This window comes from Phascolarctos cinereus, unplaced genomic scaffold (assembly GCF_003287225.1).
Source record: "Phascolarctos cinereus isolate Bilbo 61053 unplaced genomic scaffold, phaCin_HiC Scaffold_4;HRSCAF=312, whole genome shotgun sequence".
Lineage (NCBI taxonomy): Eukaryota > Metazoa > Chordata > Mammalia > Diprotodontia > Phascolarctidae > Phascolarctos > Phascolarctos cinereus.
In genome coordinates, this window is record NW_027555847.1 from 307808972 (window position 1) to 307832253 (window position 23282).

The 23282-nt window shown below is 37.7% G+C and overlaps 1 protein-coding gene across 2 annotated transcripts in view; it reads left to right on the plus strand.

The window, feature by feature from the left end:
* The first annotated feature begins 4318 nt into the window (after window positions 1-4318).
* The window catches only part of HAPLN1 (hyaluronan and proteoglycan link protein 1), a 95326-nt gene continuing 76362 nt past the window's right edge, over window positions 4319-23282 (plus strand). Inside the window, exons 1-2 of one of the 2 annotated variants that reach the window (XM_021007980.2) lie at window positions 4319-4585; window positions 4845-5056. The gene's annotated coding sequence lies outside the window, so the exon portion shown is untranslated. Of the gene's footprint in view, window positions 4586-4672; window positions 5057-23282 lie in introns of those variants that run through there. The other variant, XM_021007973.2, reaches the window with a different exon arrangement.

Consider the following 23282-nt stretch of genomic DNA (forward strand, 5'->3'; position numbering starts at 1 on the left):
CCACATAAGACATTCCATCTGACTCCACGCTTAAAATTTTGTCCTTGATTTCTATTTCTTGACTTCCTTAAGTCCAAGCTAAAATCCTACCTTCTACAAGAAGCCTTTCCTGAGTCACCTTAACCCTAGTGCCTTCTCTCTGTGGATTATCTCCATTTTATCCTGTAGACATCATTTTATACAGTTATTTGCATGTTGTCTCTCCTATGAGACTGTGAGCCCCTTAATAGACTTACTCTGTATCCTTAGTGCTTAGCACAGTGCCTGACAAACAGCAGTTGTTTAATAAATGTTTGCTGACTTGAAAGCTTACTGAGCCTTTGTATGCAAAAGGAAGATAGTATCTTCCTCCAAGAGACTCCAGCTTAGTATATTTACTTACATACACCACTATCCCAGAAATGTTCAAATAGGGATGATTCTAACTTGAGACAGGAATTCAACAACATGAGCTGGACAGGAAGGGTGATACCTGGAATTCATATGGGTACATAACAAGGAGCTTTGCTAGGTCCGAAGGGAAGATGGAGTCAGTATTTCCACTTGCGAAGGTGTATATGTCTCATGGGTAGCAGGAAAGAGGAGGGAGAGCACTGTGAAGGAGGGACTCTTATGGCTGAATGACTTTTATTTATGAAGAAACTATGATTCTTAGAGTGAATTAAAAAAAAAACTTGAAAATAGGCTTGCTATGAACGTGCCATGCCCTTATTTAGCTATGCTCTGCTTGTTACATGAGGGAAGAGTAAGTATATGGAATATTTCATAATGCTCTTTGGCCTATTTTTCTTTTTTTTTTTTACATCTTTGCATTAAGACAAACAATGTGTTGTCAAAAATATGCTGATTGCTATAAAATATAGTAGAATCATTAGAAATATGTTTTTGCCTGTTTTTTTTTTCTGAGCTGCACTTGGTTTTTAAATTTTGCATCTCAGTATGAACTTAATTTTTTTGAAACTTATGAACTTATGAATCTAACATGTGAATTCTAACCAAAGAACTATTTCTAATTAGTATCTCAGAAAATATTATTTTTGAAGTATTTTAAATATAAAAATGTGTACTCTCTGTCTTTTCATATATGTGTATACATACATACAAGTATTTAGGTGTGTATATATATGGATATGTGCAATACATGTATACATATATGTGTGTATGTGTGTATATATATGTGTGTATATATGTATATATATAATATATATGTATATATATGTATATATGTATATATATATGTATACATATATATATATATATGGAAAAAGTACAATGGACCAAAAAGAGTTTTTAAATGAAATAGTTTGAATGCTTATAGAATAATTTCATAAGTATAATAGTGTGTATTATAGTCTTTCTTTGTACAGACACTATTATCCACTCTCTGTAACCTCTGACTTTAAAAACCATTTAGAATTCTTGGAGACTGCACTTCAGAACCAAGTATACAAACATACACACATGTGCACATGTGCATATATACATAGATACACTCATCCTACAAATACGATTTTAGCCTATTTTAATTACAATGTCTCTGCTTGATGCAAAATGTAAAACAAGAAATCTATAAAACTCTAGCATTATCACCAATCCAAATTTATGTAAAGTGGCAAATTTGTAAATCACAAAATGAAAAAGAATGAAGTTAAACATTAAGCCAAATGTAAAGTCTTTATAAGTAAGGACTCTCAGGTGAACCTACAAGTAGTTGTATATATGGACATTTACTCACTCAGTTGAGACTGAGAATCAATTATATTGCTATGTCAAAAATTAGTATGCTTAAAAATATTTAACTGACCTAAGAAAAAACAGATAAAATTGAGGCAAGCATAAAGCTGAGCAGTCCAACAAAGTTCACTAGAAGGCTCCTCCCTCAAGTCGTAAAACTAAATAGCTTATTTTATCCTCGGAAACTTGCATTAGATGTTAGTGTTAGACCTGAAATCTGAAAAACACTTTCAACGTTTTGACTAAAAAGTGATGAAATTGTATGTGCACAAACAAGAATGGTTTAAGCAAAGGTGGCCTTATTGGAATAAGTGTATATCTTCTCCAGTTGATTACTGTAAAGGACAGATGACAGATCTAGAGTTCAAAGTTCATCTAGTCCAACTTTTTTTTTTTCATAAGTCAGGAAGCCAGGGCCCAGAAAAGTAATAGTAACTAATCAACAGTCACACAGGTGGTGTCAGAGAAAGAACTTGAATCTAGGTCCTAACTCTAGAGGCCTTTCTACCTTGCCACACTGCCTACCATAAATGAGACTTGTATTTGCTTTTAAAGAGTCTACAAACCTTAGGTACAATAAAAGCCTTCATGAACTGTCTCACCCCCTTTTCCATTTTATTTTTTGCCACCATCTCACTGAGTTTATGAATGACAGTTATGTATATTCTATCCTGACATTTCAGCAGCTTATCTGACACACATGCTTTTGAACTCAGCTCTTCTGATTCCAGATCTCTCAGAGTTTGTAAGCTTTAGATATACAAATTCTGACATGAATTTTTTTCAGAGTTCATCTCTTTATTTATAATTGTGAAGAAGAAACACTATAGGACACTGCAGGACAGGTGACCTCAATCCTTTTTTAAAACCCATTTCTGATAGTTGAGATTCCCCTTGGACTCCTTTGGACCCTAGATGGAAAATCCCCAAATAGAGTACAAATTCTTGTACTCTAAAACGTAAACTGTACTTTGCATCAAATGTCATGAGAAGCTATGTTAAGATTTGTAGAAACTAGACTTACATGTTATAAGAGGTGTTTGTTTTTGGCACCTTGTTTCAGCTATTTCAGTAGTTCGTTAGTTAACTCATCCCCCCGCCAAAAAAAACCCAAAAAACCTTGAGATGCTTTGATAAATTTTTTTTTTATTAAAACTTCCTATAAAAATACATACCGGAGAGATGTCATCTCTTCTAATTTCAATACCCTGTTTAATAAATCATTCTGTCGAAATCTCCATTTCAAAACACGGAGCTCTTTTCAGTATGATACAGAGTTTTGTTTAAAAAAATAAATAAATAAAGTTCAGTTTCCCGGTTCATTGTGAGGAGAACAGAAGGAAGGAAAGAGCTTTCGCAGGAATCGCCAGTGCTCTGATTTATTTTTAATTGCTTCCTCTTAACTAGGGCAATTTTAATTTGGCGATGTTATGTTTGTATGCATGTGTGTATGCGTGCATCTGTGTGCGTGTGTTACATTTTTCTTTTTTAAGTCTTTTCCAAATACTAACAGTTAATTCATAAAAGGCTTGTTTCCTCCATTCCCAGGATAGGATGGGAAGGCTTAGACAAGCAGCCGCTTTTGCTAGCCTCTGGGGATGGCGGGAAGCCTCTTCCCCTCTTTTCGTCCCAGTCACCAATCCCGGTCCTGCTCATTGTGTAGTTAGTTCTGGCTTCGATCCGGCTCCCGATACCTAAGACAATAGCGCCGCTTGCAGCCTCCTGGAGAGAACAAACCCCAGTCCTAGAGCAACACCTTTGGCGGAGCAGATGCTTTGGATGTAAAGATACCTATCCGGCTCACCTCTTTCCCCCTTCCCCTCCTGGGCGTGGTGAAGGTGAAGAGTGGCGCGTGAGGGACGGTTGAAACGACTCTGGACAATTTCCAGGCACTCCTGCAAGCCACAGACTCCTGTGCTCCCCCAGCTCCCCGAGACCAGTTTGCTTTGGGCTGTGCTGCTTCCCCCCGCTATTGACAACTCGGGTTTATTTGCTTGTAGCCAGTCCTGCGCCCACTCCAGCTCACTCCTCCCGAGCTAATTCAACTGCCGTTTTCTTCCTGCGGTGTGGTGTTCTTTTTTTTTTTCCCCTTCCCCTCCTAGTCTTCATCAAAGGTGGCTCTGTTATTGAAACATGAAGCTCTTTCCTCTCCAAAAACCTTGGTTACTTAAGGCGGGAATCAATGGATCTATGTACTCCCTCTCTAGTTATAAATAAATGTCTGTTTGCTCAGAAGGAGTGTTCCATCTATGTCCCACCATCTTCTTCATACTTATTTTAGGGGTGTGTGTGTGTGTGTGTGTGTGTGTGTCCCCATCTGGTTCTAATATTGGGCAGTAGATACATAACCCCAACCCCACCCACCCAGTCTTCCCCCTTTCATCCCCCCAAATCGCATTCCTCACACTATAAATAAATCCAGGTTGCCTCTTCTGTCACCGAAGGCAATACAATTGGTTTGTTAAGAAAGATTTAAAAAGCAAATACCACCACTGAACCCAGTAAAACAAGGGAAGAAAGACTGCATCTGGCAGAGTTTGGTTTAGATGTGCCCCTCAACTCTGCAGCTTTCATCCTTTTTTGCAGCTGTCTGCTCTCTACTTTACCTTTCCAAGTCCAATTTATTTCTGATTTGTTTGTTGTTGTGTGGCGTGTTTTTGTCGGAGGAGAGGAAGGGGAGGATATCCCACCCATTCTTGGACTTTCTTCTAAGAGGGTTGGCTCCAGCAGCAGCAGGTCCCAAGTAGCCTGTCCCAGAGAGCCTAACACACACTTTACTGCTTCTGAGATCATTTCACTGGAGACCCTCCCCTCCCTTCAACATCTTTAGTTTTGTTTTAAATTTGGTGGGGTGAGAGCAGGAGGTGTGGTGGGCCGGGGGGCTGGTGAGTGTGTGTCTGCTGGGGCTGCCTTTTTTGAAGAAAGGGCAGGAAGGGCAGGGGACTCTGCTCTGAACAGAGAAGAACCTCTCATCTAAGAGGAACGCTGTGCTTTCCCCCTCCCATCCCCCCGCCCTCCCTGAAGTTTGCATGGAGTGCACGTTGGGCTATAATTAAGGGATCTTGGAGGCGTACTTTGCTTATGACGCGTTGCTTTTCTTTTGCCTTCAGTGAAAAAGTGGCTCCTTCTTCCCTGGATCAGGACCTCTGCCATTGAGAGGCACAAAGAGACATTCTGGACATACTCACACTCACACATACACACACACACACGCACACGCACAGTCTTAAGGTGAGCAAGAAGAACTCTGCCTTCACTTTACCTCCCGTTTTCAACTTCAGCAGAACTTGAGAGCACCTCAACTTCTGGAGCTCAGGACAAGGTAAAAGTTTTAGAATTGATGGTTTTCTTTCCCTCTTGTAAGATGTTCCTCAAGGATTGCCTTCAAGAATTCAGAACACATACTGAAAATAGATTGATTTTTTTTCTTTAAACATACACTTTTTTTCTTTCGAATTTAACTAATTTGAGAATGACAGCTGAATATGACATCCTCGTGTTTAGTATCTGAATTGTGCAACTTTTAAGGGTCTTATATTAACAGATAAAATATCTTATTGCAGTCCACAGGTCAGTCTGCAATGTGAAAATTATATACTTGACTCGGCTGGCTTTCTCCTGAATACTATAAATCTCCTAGATTCATGGTTTCCAAGTGGTGACTTTTCCAACTCTATTCCAACAGGAATTTACAGCACCTGGAATGAGAAAAGGCATAGTGCAGACTGAATGAAAAACTGAGGAATGGAAGTGGGAGTGACCATTCCAAATTTATGAGTTTTAAGGAAAAGGTGGTCTTGTGTGATATAAGTTGTTAGAGTCATCAGTCCGATTGATCTTTGAGATAAGGCATCTTTCTTTGGCTCAGGCGCTTAGTGCTAATTGGAAAGGTAAGGCACTGTGGAATCTGAGCAATTATGAAATGTAGGCAGATAATGGGTAGATATACTTGAAAGTACTTCTATTTTAAATCACAGGCTTGAAGCCATTTTAAGAGTTTGTGAAGTGGCTTTCACTGCCAGGGCAAAACTATGAACGGTTTGGGGTTTGGATGCGACAAAAGTTCTTAGGTTGAATACAGTTGCTGTGTTCAAAATCTAATGTTATATTTTCATTTATGCCTGGAAAAATACATAGAGTGACCAATACATTTGGGAATTTTCATGGTGGAAAGTGTGCCTGTACATGTTCCAGTGTGATGTCATAAAATCAAACAGACTGGTTTCTTGGAATCTAACGGTTTTTGAGAAAGGAAACCTGTGAATTCAGTCCTCAGTGTAATACAGTATTTATTCACTACAAATGGAGTTTTCTGGTAACCATTTCCATTTGATGATTCCGGTGAACTCAATTAGCCTTTATTTCCAACAGTTTCAGTGAAGAAATAATTTTAAAAGTTTTAAATTGTCCTATTATAAATATATAATACATTATTTTTGAATAACTCATTACATGACCTTTCCTAATCTTTATAACCACTTGTTGGCATTGGCTCAGTCCTTTAACTTTTTTATATTTTTTCTAACTTTACTGTAGACCCAGTGTTCAAATTGATTAACAACCCAAGTCTATCCTTGGAAACCAACCTATCTTCCAACTCATAATAAAATTTATATATGAAGAAAGGGTTTTTCTTCACTTTCAGTGAACTAAGAAACAGAAAGCTGAGAATGTATACCCAGGGAATATTAAATCTTTTCAAATCTTAAGCTCCAGGATACTTTATCATAAAGCTTCAGTTTTCATAATTTTAATATTATTTTAGCTAAGAAATAGACAAAAATTCAACTCAATTAACTTCATTAATTACAAAGTTATTTTAAAAGGGGGGGGGAGTCTAGATTCAGAAAAATACCACTTTTTTTTAACTGATTCTTTAAAAATGTGCCTAGAGTCCCATCTTCCTAATAAGAACACCCAATGGCTGAGAAACAAGAAGAAAGTTACAGCATGTTCTTATGAAGTGAACCATTTATTTGCAGCAAACCCCTGTCTCTCAGACAACTGAGTGACAGTCTAATTCAGAAGTACTGGAGAGGCTTGCACAGAGAAGAATCATTCATTATATCCCTAGTGGTTTCATTTCCTTTCCTTTCCCTTGGGAGCTAGCAACACATCCAATATAAATATATTCTGAATATATAGTAAGATACTTCATGGGTAGTAGTTCTTCTAAGCAAAGTTTGGAAAATGCAGTGCTGCCTTTTAGCCTGTTGGGTGTGGTAGGTTTGCTACTTCCTGACAAACTGAAAATTTTAGAATCCTGATGTCTACCTGCATAGAAGTTTTCAGAATAATAATTAATGATCACATATAGAAATTAATTCTCTTCCTTTGAAAATTTCATTACTTAAACTTGCCTTTTTCTTTTCAAGTAGTTTTTACCTCATGTTCTGCATGTTTAAATTGTTCAAATAGCCAACCAATTTAAATTCCAACAAAATGAAAAGTGAATTTGAAAAATCCTTTTCCGATTACAACCTTTTTTTCTTGCTCTTAATGAATTTTTAGACATTCTGGCTCCTCCATTAGCAACCATAGTATTTAGTCTTGTGCTTAAAAGGTAGCCTGTAATTTAGAGGTAACAAAATGTTCTCAGGGGTTAAAAAAGAAAAAAGGGGGGGGGTTCTACATGTACTTAGGATTTCAATCAATAGTGTTTAAGGAGGATTAGAGGAAACAGCTGGTTAAACAAATATTAGGTGTAGAGTGGATGCAATGGTATAAATTAATAATGCAGTCCTTTATTTACTCTGTGAATGGGAGGTTTTGTGAAGGTTATGTGAGTTAAGAGATGGTCACTGTGTGCCACCTAGTGGATGCCTCAAGGAAATTTTTCACTGTCCTTTTCCAATGAGGATCAATCAGTAACAGATCCTGCCTATGAAGTACAACTGGTGAACTTGGGCAATTCTAGCAGAATGAAAGCACCAGCTGGTAGGGTTTGTTTTGGGGTGGTTTTTCTTGGTATTGTTGTTATGAACTGCCCACTTGTAGCATTAAAATAAGTCCGGCTCTTGTAGGAGGCAGCTTGACACCAACAGATTTGTTTCCATGAGGATACTGAATCATTCAGTAAAATATAGACAACTCACACCTCACACTGGACTGATTTTTAGCAGCGATGTATAGCTGTTAGTGGGTAGAAGGGTGGAGAGACTTTTGACATTTCATATGAATCATTTCTGAAACTGAATAAGTGTCTGCAAAATCCATTGCTGATACGTGTAATGAGTGGCAAAGGGAAGATTATATGACCCAAGTAGGTTATAAGCACATGCTAGTACAGAAGCTTCTATTTGGTCAGAAATTTTATACAAATTATGTGTGTGTGAATATATGCACACATACATACATATATGTATGTGCATCTATATAGATATAGAAATATTTCTTTTATTGGAAACGAATACTGGTAAAAAGGTTGTTGGGCTTTTTTTTTTACAGTGGTTGGGTTGGGTATTATTTTACAAAATATTTGCTTCTGTGCGAAGTTTAAGAGAAAAGGCAAGACTACTAACATATGGAATGTCTCCCTTATATTCCCTCTTCTTATATATGGATTCAAAGCAGCATCTCCTTGCTTCCCCTTAATTAATATTGGAATAGAAATTCAAGACATAATCAGTTACATGAAAAACAACCATTTAAAAGAGGTGTTAGGATATCATGTAAGAGTAATCCATCTGAAGACAGCAATGGGTGTTTTGAAAACTTTTCTCTAGAGGTATATGAATTATTACTTTAATAGGCTCTTAGCATGATATATGAGGTAATGGCTACAGTGTTGAAGCTGTAGCAATAGGAAACTTTGCCTTTGCATTAATCAAAAAAAAAGTTCTGAAATTCAAATTGTGCAAGGTAAAATGTCTCAGCAGAAAAAAATGATTCATTTGTTATATGCTGTGCTCTAGAGGTATAATCAGCAAATATGGTTTGCCTGCTGGCCTGCAATAGAAATTTCCATCCAAGGAAACTTTTAGTTCTGTATATAGCCATAGGCTAAAAACAGGTCTTATTATCTTAATATTTACTTTCAAGAGCTCTATCTCCACCAGAAATATACCATTATATGATTTGTGAGTTAAGACGAAAGATTTACTGCCAGCTAGAGAAAGACAACTTAAACTTCAAATGAAATTTAATTAGAGGAAATACAGATTCACTTGAAGAATAGTCATTAGCATAGCATCCATAAGACATTATTAACAGTTTCAAACCAAAAGCTTAAATCTAAGAGAAGCAAAACGAAGAAAGGGAAACGTTGTGAAGTGCCATAAACTTATGGAGGGAAACGGCCAAAATCCTTGAGCAGCCTTCCGTCCTTGGACCCTGCTGGGCATGACATCAGAGTATGTGAGTGCTAATTGTCTCTCCAAGGATTTTGGGAAGAAGATGGTATTGGTGAGGAGTTCTAGAAAATTGTGTCAAGTAGAGTCTGCATTTATAGTACTTAAATTGCTAACCTTTTTTCAGAATTTACTCTTTTTACAAATGATACAGTTTTACTTATATGATAAATTTTCTTTTACCCAAAATCCAAACTATCACCCTCAAATATAGCGATGATGACATTCCTGATAGTGAGCCTGAGGCACAAGAGTTATTATAAGACATTAAAGTGTCTTCTTAAATATCAAAACCGAAAAGATTAATTTATATTCCCCACAGATTTACTGTTGTGTATTTTGTTGCACTCTAATTCTTTGAAAGTCGCTAATCCATGTAGGGAAGGGGGAAGGTATCAAGCATTTATTAAGTACTAGGTACTGTGCTAAATTGTTGCTCAGTCATGTCTGACTCTTCACGACCCCACTGGCAAAGATACTGGGACGGTTTGCTATTTCTTTCTGAAACTCATTTTACAGATGAGAAAACTGAGGCAAATAGGGTGAAATAACTCACCCAGGGCCACATAGCCAGTAAGTGCCTGAGGCTAGATTTGGACTCAGGAAAATGAGCCTTCCTAACCCCAGGCCTGGTATTCTATCCACTGTGCCACCTAGTGCCCACTGTGCTTTATAATACTTTCATAATATAATACTTTACAAATATCTCATTTGATCCTCACAACCACCCTGGGAGATAGGTGCTATTATCATCATTATTTATTTTCCAGTTGAGAAAACTGAGGCAGGCAAAGGTTTAGGGGTTTGCCCAAAATCACATAGCTAGTCATTGTTTGACAACGGATTTGAAATGACGACTTCCTAACACTCTGTACTTGATCCGCTCTGCCACCTAGCTGTCAAACTGAGACATAGCATATGTGGTAGAGAAACCACATGGTAGACCTATGATTTAGGCTTCTCATTCACAGATACATAATCTGTCCTAGAACTAATTTCCTGTGTGACTTTGGGAAAGTTGTTTTCCAAATTAATTGTTCTTCAATATATAGAAGCTTTCGAAGGATCGGAAGTTTCAGATGGGAAGGGATTTTAGAGATAGTTCTGTCCAGCTCCTTCCTTTTACACATGAGGAAATTGAGGTTCAGTAATTTAGCTAAGACCAGATAGGTGGCACAGTGGATAGAGTTTGGGGCCTGGAGTCAGGAAGATCTGAGTTCAAGTTTGGCCTCAGACCTTTACTAGTTGTGTGACCCTGGGCAAGTCACTTAACCCCATTTGCCTCAGTTTCTTCATCTATAAAATGAGCTGGAGAAGGAAATGGCAAACCACTCCAGTATCTTTGCCAAGAAAATCCCAAATGGGGTCATGAAGAGTTGGACATGACTGGAATGACTGAACAACAGCAACAAAAAATTTTAGCTAAATTTGCTGGATAGTTAGTTAATGGAATATCCAGATCTCCTGACCCCTTTCTAATGCTCTCACCACTATAACCCACCTGAATAACTACATTTTTATGCATTTAGTAATGAGATTCTAATCAAACATCTTCAGTCTGAGGAACTTATTAAATGCTGAGGTAGTCTATTCAACTTTGGGATAGCCCTAATTGTTAAGAAGTGTGCCAAAAATTATCGTGTTATAACTTCTATCCATTAAATCTCCCCTCTGGAGCCAGGGAGGTTAAATCTAATCTACATTTTATACAACATCCCTTCAAATATTTAAAGACAGTTATCATGCCTCTCCTCCCACCAAGTGATTCTTTTTAGATTAAACACATCTAGCCCCTTCAATAGATCCCAATATGCCAGTATTTCAAATCCTATCAAAATCCTGGTCACCCTCATCTGGATATACTCCAGTTCATCAGTAATGTCCTTCAATTTAATGTCCTTAAACGTAATGTCACTCTCTAGAGAAAATACACTAACTTCTTGAAAAGATGTGGGCTACAGGTGTGGGATATTGCATTTATCATCAGATAGTGGATGTGTTCATTGGCTTTACTAAACTGCCTCCTTCCTTTCCTGTTTCCTTCCTTCCTTCCTTCCTTCCTTCTTTCTTTCTTTCCTTCTTTCCTTTCTTCTTTTTATTCTTATTCCTTGTTGCAAGAGGTGACTCACTAAGTAAGGAAAAAATATTGATATATTCAGAAATGAAGATGTTATAAAAACAAATAATACAAATAAAAAGTTTAAAAAAATAGGATGCCCTTAACTGAATGTAATACTCCAGAAGTAATCTGACTAAAGCAGGGTATAGTAAGCTATCACCTTCTTCACACTAGATATTATAGTTCTATCAATATATCTTAAGGTCCCATTTTGTCATGTATTAAAGCAACTTCAGGTTGGGAAGACTTATTTGTATATCAGAGAACTAGGGAGTCTTTCTCCATTCATAATCAAATCACAGCCCTCCTGCCTCCATGACCAGCCTCTTCCTCTCATCTCTGACTTAATTGTGAGCACAGTTGAGATCCTCTATCTTGCTGTTGAATTTCAAACTGTAGTCCCTTTGTTTCCCAGATATCCCAGATCAGGTACATAAAGAGCCTGCTGGTCTTTGCCAAGTGACCTTGCAACTTGGTGATCATATTGTCTTCTTAGGAAGGCTATCTCAGCTTCTTGCCCTACAATTTTTGTTACTTTGAACCCTTTTGCAGCCGGAACACCTGAGGCCAGGTATCAGTGAGCATCTGCATAAATTATTCAGGATTCCTCAGGTGTGGCTAAATGAGGTGTTCCTCAGACACATTGAGGGCGTGGGGCAGAAGCCTAGCACATTCTGTGAGTAGAATGGGGACACAGCAAATGCTGAGGAGTGAGATTCAGGAGGCTTATTTTTTGACTGTTCCACCTTGGCCAACTCAATCACTTCTCTGTGAGACTCATTTTCATAGTCTGTGAAATGGAGAGAATAATACAATACTTACCTAATAGGCTTGTTGTAGGGGTCAAATGAGATGAATAAATTTAATTCAATGAACATTCTAAGCAATTATTGTATGAAAAGTATTAGAAGAGGTGCAAAGATAAATAAGACATTGGCCCTATCCTCATAGAGTTCAGAACCTAAGGGAGATGTCACACATTTATTTATTAATTATTACATTAAAAAACTATCACCAGATGTAGTGGAGCTAGATACTCTCCCTGATTCCTTCTCCAACAAAGGGACCCTCTACTCTGGACTCAGGTGTGTAGTACAGATGGGCTTCAGTCCTGGGGAAGTTTGGCTTAGAATGAAAAGGGTTAGACTCCCTATTCTCATATTTTTTGGTACATTATACGCAGGTACCCACTCTGGCTCCTATTTAAAACTTAGGTTTGGGCTCATGTCTAGGGTCTCCTTAATGAGGGAAGTAGGAAGGTACTTAATGTACAATATAAATCCCTCACTGGCATGGAAAGCAGAGCCTTTAAAATTAGATACATATATCCTTTGGGGTTCACCTATTCCTAGCTCCTTGTCTGTACTCTCCTAATTGCCCATCAGAGGTGATTTTTTTAAACACCTGATCACTCCATAATGCTTCAGGTAGGGAAGAGATATTTATTCCCTATACACAGAAGAAATGCTAAACATAAAATACAAGTACACATTTGTAGAAAGTCTTAAAATAGAGTTCAGTAACTTCATTTATATCCACTGTTTAAAATAGAGTTCAGTAACTTCATTTATATCCACTGTTATATTCTACCAAGAGATGAAGGATTTTCATTATACCTTTCATCATATATTTCTCATCAGAACATAAATCCATTTGCCAGATTGATAAATAAGAATAGTTACCTTTCACTTGAGCTCTAAGACTCATTGAATCCCCTTTTCTAATTGCCACACATAAATGGTCATCATAAACCCAGTGAAGGAGGGGAGGTGATGATGCTACCTCAAATCCTTAAGAGAAAGCTAGTGAAAGAGAACTACTTAACTGTGCAGAAGAATCCAAGAGAAAGAGAGCCAGAAATAGAGTTGCTTCCTTTTAAAGCTCCATTGAGTCATTGGTTCTTCCTGCTTAGTGGACAATAAAGGATTGTTTCACCATCTCAAAGAAGAGGTTCTTCAGCACTGAGTCATACATGGTCATTTGCATTATCATCACCATTGTGCCCAAATACTGAACTAGAAAGCATGACCAAGCACCATCTTTGAAGTATCCACTTACCAAGCTAGCAAACATTGCTGACTATGACCAGAAAGGAGTTTCACACTTGTCCCATTCAACCTCTTGAAACTCTAGGATACAAAATTAAACATAACTAATACATGGAAGCTATAAACACAGTGAGCTAGAATAAGAGACCATTTTCAGTGGGTGGCAGAAATAGGGATCAGGTCAGGGAAGCTTGCCTGGTAGGAAAAACATATACACTAGATCTGGAAGGGTCAGTAGAAAGGCAATCTACTCGTGGACACAAAAGTACTAAGGCAAGAAAAAGGAGAATATATTCAGGGTAAAATGAGTAGCATAAACTGTCTAGAACATAGAACATGCAATGGAGAATGGTGTAAGGAAAGCTGTAAAGAGAAAATTTTATGCCAATGATGTATGTGAAAGAACTATACAATTTATTATTATTACTGTGTGACTGTCTTTGTGTGTGTGTATAATAAGGATTAAACCATCTGTGGTACCAAGGAAAACTGTTGACACTGATACTTATTGTGGATATTGGCAACCTAACAAGGACCAGGAAAACTGTAAAAATTTACTTTGGCCACATACAAGTAATACTAATTAGGAACATTTATGCAAACTGCTTCCTGTCCACACCTCATTGCCATTCAGCACAATAACAATCAGGTATCCAGTTAAATGCGTCATATTAACTTGTGTAAGTTTTACTTGATTACAACACTTAACTCTATTCATGAGTGCTTGGCCTTCACAGTTTGCTGTTTATGTAGCCGCATCATCTTCTCACAGCTTAAATCAATTAGCCATTTAAGTTGACAATGACCTGATAAAGGTAGTTAATAAATGCTTGTTGAATAAATCAATGAGTTAATAAACAGATAAGTCAATATGTAGGATAGATACATGGATAGATACAAATATACATAAAGCACATATGCACAAATACACAGATACGTAGAGAGATACATATATACATACACAGATAAAAAGGGGGAGGGGGAGAGAGAGAGAGAGAGAGAGAGAGAATTTCTCTTCTCAGTGCCAAGCCCCTCACCGGCATGGAAAGAAGATCTTTTAAGATTACATACACATGTCTTTGGGGGCTCACCGAATCCTAACTCCTAGTCTGTCCTCTCCTAATTGCCCATTAGAGGTAACTTTTTCAAACACCTGGCCACTCCATAATGCTTTAAAAGAAGTGCAATCCAGTAGCTTCTCTTCTTATTTGTTTATATTCAACCTCCCTGCTATGCAATATCTGATCTCATCCTGTCAACCACCATTGTTTATCCTTGTTTTAAAAAGGAGAGTAAGGTGGAAACAGAGGCTGACACTCCCTGCTGTCAAAGATGCTTCTCTCTCTGTGGTTCAGACTTCCATGTCTTCTGTGACACAGACCTTTTACTATCACCTAATTGTCCTTCATTAGTGTATGCTTTACTGCCTCTTATCAGGAGATTTATTGTTAGTGCACTAATATTTATCTAATCAGCATCTGAATGGTCAACTAACTATCTATCTACGTGTATATACACATATACATATGTGTGTATATATTTATATTTATATATACACATATATACACATATATACATATATATTTGTTGTTTGTTTGTTACTACAACAGCAGTGGTTATAATATAGTTATCTAAAACTCAGCTAGACTACTGTACTATTTAGAGTAGGACTCAAAAGCCTTGAATTTTAAAAAAAGTCCAACTTTACTCAGTGAAGCCACCTGGTGGCCTATACAACTTTTCTGTTCAAGCTACTTTTCCAGTCCAGTGTATTAATCAGTAATAATTAATTAATTAATTAGTCATTCCAGAACTAATAGAGTTCTTATGTTTTTTTCCATTTTAATTTTTAAAAAGAAAATTTTAAAAATAAGAAGAATCAATCTTCTCAAGAAAGAAGATAAATAGGAAATGAACTATTTTTTTGGTTTGCTTCTCTACTTGTACAGCTATAATATAGTAAAGAGATAGCTGGCCTTAAAGCCAGAGACAGGGGTTCAAGTCCCTCTTCTCAAATATACTGCCTTGCAATCTTGGGCAAATCAATTAACCTTTTAAGTGTTCTAGAAAACTCTCTTAAGATGATAAATTTCAGAGAAAGTACCCACCTGCATTGGTAAAGTGAGTTCCCTATCAATAACACCATAGGTCTAATCTTTCTCTCCTATCTCCTTCAATTCCTATGCATTATGAGGAAAATGTAACCACCTTCTTTCATACCAGGAACAATTTCTAGTGTTTAGGACAATCTACATACTCTAAAACAATGTATCTGTGTGGAAATGTGTCCAGAGTTCAAGCTTGGGATGCCAAGAACACACACCTACTGATTCCTGGTCCATATCAACAAAACAGAAGGAGGCATTAGCCCAGCTCCAAGCTGTTGTTGGTGACTCCATTGATCTGGTCTGGGGTTCCAGTGCAGGGACTAGGGAGTTATGAAGGGTGGAATGGGATCTTTGGTCTTAGGGTGGGTACTTTTGGCTGGAGATCTTAAATAGATGATGGCAACAGTGAAAAGCAGAGGACTAGTGCTCCAAGGTTTGGGGAACAAAGAAGGGTAATATTCATTTATGCTTTCTCTCCTTATATTTCTCAGTCCTTGGGTGACTCTTCAAATTTTTCTCCTTCCTCTTCCCCTTCTGACTTTTCTTCTTTACCTCCTTCCCCCTCTCCTCCTTTTTCTTTTCTTCCTCCTCCTTCTTTTCCTCTTCCTCCTCAGGCCCCAGAAATAGGTCTTTTACTTTTCCAGGGGCTAAAGGCCATTTTTCCAAGCACCTTCTCATCGCCTTTTTTCTCCCTTAAATCCAGTAGGGAAAGTTGTAAGGAAAATGCTAATATGGTTTTCTGATACACAAAAGACTAAAACTGGCTTTGCCTGCATTTCAGAGGAACTAAGACTTATTTCTTATGGTCTGTGGGGCAGCAGTCAAGGTTTGGGTAGAAAATCAAGTCCAAAGATTAGAAATGGAACAGAGGCTCAAGAAAGAATGGGATTGGAGCTCAAGATGCTAGTGAAGAAACTAAGGGCAGCGGTAGTAAGGAGAGGGAGAAGTAGGCTTTAGAGTTCTCCTCCCTGGCTCCTTTGTCCTCCTTCCTTGCTGGCCCTAGGTCAAGGGGAAAGTTTGAGAGAGAGAGGGAGGAGGCCTTGGCAGGAAGGAATATGTTAGGTAGGAGTGGGGGAAAGGAAGGGTAGTGAAATCCTAAGGAAAGGTATAGACACAGGGATGGGGAACCTGTGGCCTCGAGGCCACATGTAGCCCTCTAGGTCCTCAAGTGTGGCCTTTTGATTGAATCTAAACTGCACAGAATAAATCCCCTTAATAAAAGGATTTGTTCTGTAAAACTTGGGCTCAGTTAAAAGGCCTAGAAAGCCACATGTGGCCTTGAGAATGCAGATCCTTCATTTCCTCCTCCCTATCTTCCCCATCACTTATGGAAAGTAAAGAACTAAATATGGAGAGAGAGAGAGAGAGAGAGAGAGAGAGAGAGACAGAGAGAGAGAGAGAGAGAGAGAGAGAGACAGAGACAGAGAGAGAGAGAGACAGAGAGAGAGACAGAGAGAGACAGAGACAGAGAGACAGAGACAGAGACAGAGAGAGACAGAGAGACAGAGACAGAGACAGAGACAGAGAGACAGAGAGAGACAGAGAGACAGAGAGAGTAAGCCATAGCAAAGTTCAGTCAGAAATGATATGAGTAAATTTGCACAAAATAAATCTTACAATGAATTATTTTTCATCCAAGATTCTATCAGAAGGAAATAAGGATAGGAGTTATACTATAGTGAAAAGAATGACAGGCTATGATGACCACGCATTTTAAAAATCTATACATACAGATTTGGATTAAAAATCAAATGAAAAACTGTCTGCTCAGTCATTTCTACAGATAGAGCATATACATACCTATATTGCCACATAGTGTCTTCACTCTAAGAGATAAGGAGAATGCCATTAAGCTTTATAAAACTCTATCAGGCAAAAATGAATCCCATTTATAATATTTTAAGATATTTTTTACATTACAAAGAAATGAAGTTATGCCTCAGTGGCAGTATGGACATAAAAGTACTTTATATAAAAAGACATTAGATAACAGAACACCATGTACATAGTGTGGTAACTAAATTTATATATTTTAGGTACAGAGCATCTGAAAATACATCTGCAGCTACAGTGCAATCATATAGCGCTGCTATGCTGCCCCCTAGTGACACATAATGATATTGGCCAGTTGAATTCATTAATCATTTTATACCCAGAACACAGAATCCCAAATGGCTTGTCTGAACACTAAAGAGCTAATAAATTCATGTTTAATATACTTCATTAAATGTTCTGTAAATTGTTATTAGAGCCGAAAATGCATTACCCATATTTTAAAAAAACACAGACTTCTCTTGAAAGCATACGATGCAAACATACCAGAAGAGGGGGCAAATGTGTAATGCATCCCTTATTATATACTGCATTGAGCTCATTAACAATTACTCAGTACTGAACTAAATGATACCTCTGGGTGAAACTGGGCTCTATTAACTTACAGAAATAGTTTAGCCAATTTTATTCAATAGATCAGTTACTAACAAACCAGCTACTTAGGCAAGCATTAGTTACCAATCATGACTGTCAAAATAGTTCAAGAAAATCAGGAAATAACATTGATTTCATAGATGAGACCTCACTGCCACTCAGCACCAGAATCTCATAGCTGTTGACTTCCAGTACCCTACAATTTTGAGATGCCAAAGAGAATAGAGAAAGGTTCAGAATAATAATAATGATAGCAAATATTTTAATAGTTCTTACCATGTGCCAAGCACTAAGCTAAGCACTTTACAATTACTATCTCCTTTGAAACTCACAAGAATCCTGGGAGACAGAGGATATCCCCACTTTACAGATGAGGAAACTGAAGCAGACAGAAGTTAAGTGACTTGCCCAGAGTCACACAGCTAATAAGGGTCTGATGCCGGGTTTGAGATAATAGAGTTGACGGGATAAAAGGCTGTCAGGAGAACTGTCAGTGTTATACTGTCTGGAAGGATCAGGGATTGGGCAAATTTTGATGGTTGATCCAGTAGGAAGTAAGCCCTTCTTGCATTGATCCATTAACCAAGAGATAAAACCAAGGGGAACTTACATAGTATTCATGTTATTCAGGATCTGAATTCAGTTACCTGTGTAACCTTGGGCAATTCTCTCAGTCTGACTAGTCCACAGTTTCCTCATCTTTAAAATGAAGGCATTGCATTAGAAGACCTCTGAGGTCTCTTCTAGCCCTAGAGTTTTGTTCCTATTTGTTGTTAAGTCATTTCTCAGTCGTGTCCTACCCTTTGTGACTCCATTTGGGGTTTTCTTTTCAAAGATACTGGAGTGGTTTTGCCATTTCCTTCTCCAGCTCCAGATGAGAAAACTGAGGCAGTGTTAAGTGACTTATTTAGGGTCACACAGCTAGTAAGTGTCTGAGGCCAGATTTAAATTCAGGAAAGTAAGTCTTCCTTACTTTGTACTCAGTGCTCTATCCACCTCACCACCTTTGTTTACAAAGTTTTGTTCCTATGATCCTTTGTAAACAAATAACTATGAGAGATCCAGAAAAGGTGATCTAAGAAAACAGAAGAAAGAGATGACTCTTAACTGTGCCATCTAGGAATAAGTACACTTGATCTGGACCTTAAAAGAAAAAAAATTCATTAAGCAAAGATGTGAATGAGTGTTCTGTTTACGAGAGATGGCCTGTACAGTAGAATGGAAACAGGAGGGAGCAGAATGAGAATGGGGAAGTCAGTAGCCCATTTTGGTTAGAACAGAGGGTTCATGAAGGGGAGTAGCATCAAATAAGGGTAGAAAAGATAGGTTGTTACCAAGTTATGGAAGAGCTTAAGTGCTAAGCTAAGTCTAGTTCTTTATCCTATTGGTATTAGGGAGCTTGGTAAGGTTTTTGAGCACAGGAATAATATGACAAGACTCATCTATTGAATTTCTTCAGAATAGTTAATGATGCCCTTGCCAAAGAAAGGTACCAAAAGCAAATCAGTCTACATAGCCAAATTAAAATCAAAATTAACATAATTATTCTGGTAATGAAAGTCCTTCCCTCCAAAAAAAATGACTTTTGTGATTTAGAATTTGTGATTTTGTGATTTAGAGATTTAGAATTACAGAATCATAGAGTTGAAAGATAATATTAGAGCTCACAGTCCATCCTCCAGTCCCACATAGAAACCTTTAAAGCATTCATTTATTTGTTAACTCCCTCATTCAGCAAACATTGAGCGCCCACGATGTGCTAGGCACTGTACTAAGCTCTGTAGGAGATGACAAAAAATAACTGATTCCAGGAAGCCTTCGGGGGGGAAGGCATAGCTATTCTATGTGAATATCCTAAGAAGTCTTCCCTTTTGGAGATCATTCTGTGTAATCTGCAGGCTGTGCAGACCCAAAGAAAAGCATCTGTCACCTTACTTTCCTCCTCATTTTCTTCACATCATTTGTGTATCATGTGCTATCCCAGCCCCTCAGTAAGGGGCATATTCACCTGAAGGTCAAATATGGAACAAAAAAGTAATTCAACTCTATTTCTGGCTATATTCTATAAAGGCTCCATGTTTGCAAGCTTCTTACAAAGGCACAGGGTCAGTAAAGCACAGGGCATGTTCAGGGAATGATAAGAAATCTAATTTAGTTGGAGCATGGGATGCTTGAAGGGGATACATAAGGCTGGAGTCAAATTATTGCTGTAGTCGTTTAGACATTTTCAGTTGTGTCTAACTCTTCATGACTCCTTTTGGGGTTTTCTTGTCAAAGATGCTAGATTGCCATTTCCTTCTCTAGCTCATTTTATAGATGAGGAAACTCGGGCAAACAGGGTTAAGTGACTTATCCAGGGTCACACAGATAGCAAGTATCTGAGGCTGGAATAGAACTCAGGTCTTCCTGACTCCAGACCTGGCACTCTCTCCACTGGGTCACCTAGGTGCCCCAAAGGGTTGGGTGGGGAAGGGTCAGATCATAGGTAACCTTAAATTCCAAGTTAAGGAGTTTGGGCTTTCTCTAAGCAGAGAGTGGGAAGTTATTTAAGATTTTTGAGCTTGATCACAGCTGTTTAGCAATATTATTTTGACAATAATCTATAGGGTGGATTGGAGACAGGGAGAAGTTGGGGGCAAAGATTAGTTAAAAGGAAATTTATTGCAATATATCATACAAGAGGATGTGAAGGCCTGAATTAAGAAGATGGAAGTGAGAGTAGGGAAAAGGGAACAGGTATGGGAGATGTTATAGAGGCACAATAGTAAAACTGACATGACTCTAGGAAGTAGCTGAAGGTAGAGAACAGTGGTTCAAAAGAAAACTGCTACTATAAAGAGAGGCTTAGGAGTTATCCATGTAAAGAGGAGAGATAATAGTTAAAGATTAGAGAGAAATTACAGGTTGTTTCTCATAAGTAATTATCCAGCGTCTTCTTAAATCCTTTCAGTGAGTCTACACGACTTTATCTGCAGCCAAAATGGTGGTGGTGGTGGTGGTGGTGATGGTGATTTTACTTCAAATCAGTGCTTTGAATTCTGAAGTGGGATGGGTAGTACTACCTGAGGAGACATAGGCAATTTTATAGGCAAATATATATAATTATATTAAGTTCCCAAGAGGACCCTGGCTTGTCCTGGCATCTTCTTGGAGAACTCCTGCCTCTAGGAAATGTGAAATAGATAAATGTGATAAAGGTTGGATCTGACTTGCCACCAGGAGGAGTTGCAGTACTCTCTTTTTAATGTTACAGGCAAAATGAATATAGTTTTAGCTGTGTTCTTAGTCAGAATTCAGAAATTATGCATACCAGTATTATTGCCTTAGTAAATACTAAGACTTATTATTTTGGAGTAAGGAATAAAGCAAGCCTCTCACTTAATGCTATTGGAAAGTAGTTCTTTTAATTTTAAAAAAAAATTTATATAATTCACTGATACTGGTCATTATCTTATGTCTGAAATCTCAAATGTATGACCTTCAAATATTAAGGGAATAGCAAAATATGCACTTAGCACAGTGTTTTGTTTGTGATTGTTGGATGAATGGATGAATTAATAAACCATCTTCTTTCCTCAGGACCACAATGATGAATTGACAGAACATGATAAAAATGACCCAAAAATGTACTTGTCCTCAGTACCCTTTTGTGATTGTGGTCATAGTCTTGGTTTTCTGATTCATGATGTAGATTAGAGAAGTATATACGATGTGGCAGTATGGGGCAATATTCCATAGAGTCCTTGTTGTTAAGTCCATATCTGCTTAGTTATCCTTGGCAATACTGCAGCATTTTGGCAATGATGTAACTGGACTGAGAAGGTGACTTTCTGTTGATAACAGGGCTGCACCTTCTTGGTTCAAAATTGACCTGTCCCTTGAAAAGAGTCAACATTTTCAGTGACCTTCAGCTCTAGAATACAGGCTGGAATTAAAAGGTTTGACTTGGTCTCCACTCCTCAAAAGATAGTACTTTCATCTTGGTAGATGTAACAATATTCCAGCCACAGCTGCTATCTGTCTTCTTCCCTCCTTCTCTCTCTCTGTCTCTGTCTCTCTGTCTGTCTGTCTCTCTCTCTCTCTCTCTCTCTCTCTCTCTCTCTCTCTCTCTCTCTTCTCTCTCTCTGTCTCTCTCTCTCCCTCCTCCTTTTCTCTCTTTGCTTGCTATCGATCTGACAAACTAGGTAACCTCACCTTAAATGAGTCAGTCTAATAGGATTTTAGGAGAGCTATTGATGTACACTAAAACTTTATCCTATTCATATTGTTGCCTATGTGTCTGAACTTTTAGGTTTATTAGAAGCTTATTTTCAATTTTGTAGAAGTCATTTTTTATAGATTTACATATTTGTATTGAACCACAAGTTTTCCCAAAGCTCTTTGATCTTACAAATCCTAAATAATTATGCCACCTATCACAGACTAGTGGAGGTTCTATGTTTTGAGTGAGAACAGGATAATGCTCCGTTGACCACTTGGTAAACACTTGAAAGTCACAGACTGAAAGAAGTTGAGTTCCAAACTCCCTTCTCAGGACACCATTAACAACAGTGGGAATTCTCTAATGAAAGATTTCTCAGGACCTTCCATTTTACTGTTCTAAAGATATATATATTTAAAAAAAAAGGAAAGGAAAGGCACATACCATGTGGATTTGATAATAATAATGATAATGAAGTTCAAAAGTACTTTAGGCATCATAACATGCAGTCCTTACCTGAAGCATTAATTCCCCCTACAAGAGTCTCAACAAGCAGTGATAGATCCTTCACTTGAAGGCTTGTAGTAACAGAACTCACTATTCACAAAGGCAATTCATTATGATATGGTACAACCCCAATTGTCAGGAAATTCTTCCTTAAATTGAGCAGAAATCTGTCATCATGTAATTTCCATTCTTTGGCCCAAGTTTTGTCTTCTGGGCCAAGTAGTCAAATCTACTGGGCTAACCTTCAAAGTAAAAGCTTTCAAATATAGGAACCCTGAAATAACCCATGGATTTCATTGTGGAGCAATTATCAAAGATATTTTAAAAACTCATGGAGAATAGTGGCACTCCTAAAGGGTAAATACACCATTTTAATTTTTCAAAAGGGGAAGAAAGCAAATTTTTGAAACTATAACATAATGAATTTGAACTAAATTCCTTAGAAAATTCTAGAACCCATAGTCAAAAAGGTGGTTTGTGAACATTAAGAAGGAAAAGCAATAAGCACTATGACCCAGCTTGGGTTCATCATGAGGAAATCACATCAAAAGAATTTTTTTTCTTATAGGTTCATAGATTTAGAGTTCTACTCCTTTCTTTTGGAAGAAACATTGAGTCCTACTCCCTTATTTTGCAGATAAGGAAGCTAACTCTAGAGAAGTTAAATAATGTGCCGAGGGTCACAAAGCTAGTAAGTGTCTCAAGCATGATTTGGATTCAGGTCTTGCTGACTCCAGATTCCAAATGATGATTTATTACACCACACTACCTATATTCTTCCTTTTGACG